Raw genomic sequence first — 306 nt, 5'->3', positions numbered from 1 at the left:
AAGGCCATGCACTCTGTGGTGTTTTGTTAGGACCACCGAGGAAACGGAGACGATATGAAAGTGGGAGGCTTGCAACTGACATGTGTTCCCCCTGAGCCCTTGGGGGGGGGCTCCCCCACAGCCCTTGAGCAGTGATCTCAGTAGGGCAGGCTTAGCTAGAAAGAGAAATGAGTTCGGCCAGCTCTCCTCGTCCTCCCTGGCTCAAGAAGGCTGGATGGTGCCAGAATCTCCTCCCACCTTGCGCAGGCGATGTCGAAGGTATGTAAAAGGCAGGGGTCACCATGGTGAGGGAGGAACTGACCCTGG

Source organism: Echinops telfairi, unplaced genomic scaffold (genome assembly GCF_000313985.2).
Source record: "Echinops telfairi isolate 266 unplaced genomic scaffold, ASM31398v2 ScPeMD7_4;HRSCAF=17, whole genome shotgun sequence".
In the NCBI taxonomy this organism is placed as follows: Eukaryota; Metazoa; Chordata; class Mammalia; order Afrosoricida; family Tenrecidae; genus Echinops; species Echinops telfairi.
This window is presented reverse-complemented; position numbering follows the sequence as displayed.